This window comes from Panthera uncia, chromosome B1 (genome assembly GCF_023721935.1).
Source record: "Panthera uncia isolate 11264 chromosome B1, Puncia_PCG_1.0, whole genome shotgun sequence".
In the NCBI taxonomy this organism is placed as follows: domain Eukaryota; kingdom Metazoa; phylum Chordata; class Mammalia; order Carnivora; family Felidae; genus Panthera; species Panthera uncia.
The window spans coordinates 58,219,064-58,220,285 of record NC_064811.1 but is presented as its reverse complement, the minus strand read 5'-3'; the positions used below and the strand labels follow the sequence as shown (position 1 = coordinate 58,220,285).

Here is a 1,222-nt window from a genome sequence, read left to right as displayed (position 1 = left end):
GAGAGAGAGAGAGAGAGAGAGAGGGAATCCCAAGCAGGTTCCGTGCTGTCAGCATGGAGCCCAATGTGGGGTTCTATCTCACGAACTGTGAGATCACAACCTGAACTGAAATCAAGAGTCGGGCGCTTAACTGACTGAGCCACCCAGTGCCCCAGAGTATGAGAACTTTTAAATGAAAAACTAAAAGAGAAAAAAAAAAACAAAAACATACACACACTTAGTTACTTCTACATGTGACTGCTGTGTCAAGTGTGTGTTATAAGCAACAGGGTGGTTTCGATATATGCGAGATGATGGGAGCTATCCAAAGTGTGGTCCCTTAGCAATAATACAGACAGGGGTCAAGAACACATCACTCACAGTCTGAATAAATGAGAACTGTGTTACTTATTTAACATTCATATGTCCCTGATTTCCTAGCAAATTCCTTTTTTTTTTTTTAATATGGAATGCTTCATGATTTTGTGTGTCATCCTTGCACAGGGGCCATGCTAATCTTCTCTGTATCGTTCCAATCCTAGCAGATTCCTAAATTCATGGATTCTGCCCAGAAAGCAGACCAAATGTTATGGTTTTTCTTTCGAAATATGGTCACTATTACAATACACCATTAAAGAATGTCCAGGCTGTGACTTGACTTTCAGTATCATTCCACTGCTTATACGGAGATGTAAGAACATTGACCTTAACTGCTTATATGGTGTTATTATTATTATTACTATTGCAGTTATTTTATTCATCTTTTTCCAAAAATGGAAGAGTGTGAAGTGTGTGTGCATACTCTGGGGGGAGAAGGAATGAAGAAACAGAATGATATACAAATCAAATTGACTAACTGCCATATTTAGGAAAAAAGCAATCACTGTCACATTCTATTGGATGTCTTTATGCTTATACACAATTACCAATATTAAAAGGCAGTAACATTTGGAGTGGGAGAATGATGACTGCTTATTCCATTTGAAAAGGACTCTCCATTCCTTTAAAGAGTCCATTTATGGGGCATCTGGGTGGCTCAGTCGGTTAAGCATTCAACTTCCGCTCAGGTCATGATCTCATGGTTTGTGGGTTCAAGTGCTGTGCTGATAGCTCAGAGCCTGGAGCCTGCTTTGCATTCCATGGCTCCCTCTTTCTCTGCCCCTCCCCCACTCACCCTCTGCCTCTGTCTCTGTCTCTCTCTCCCAAGAATAAATAAAAACCTTACAAAAATAAAAATAAAAAA

General features: G+C 39.9%; 1 non-coding gene across 1 annotated transcript; it reads right to left on the bottom strand.

Annotated features, from left to right (window-relative positions):
* Positions 1-438: 438 nt before the first annotated feature.
* LOC125924073 (U6 spliceosomal RNA) lies at positions 439-541 on the bottom strand. The gene has a single exon (XR_007458258.1). It is a non-coding gene; the product is annotated as a U6 spliceosomal RNA (small nuclear RNA).
* Between the last annotated feature and the right edge of the window lie 681 nt (positions 542-1,222).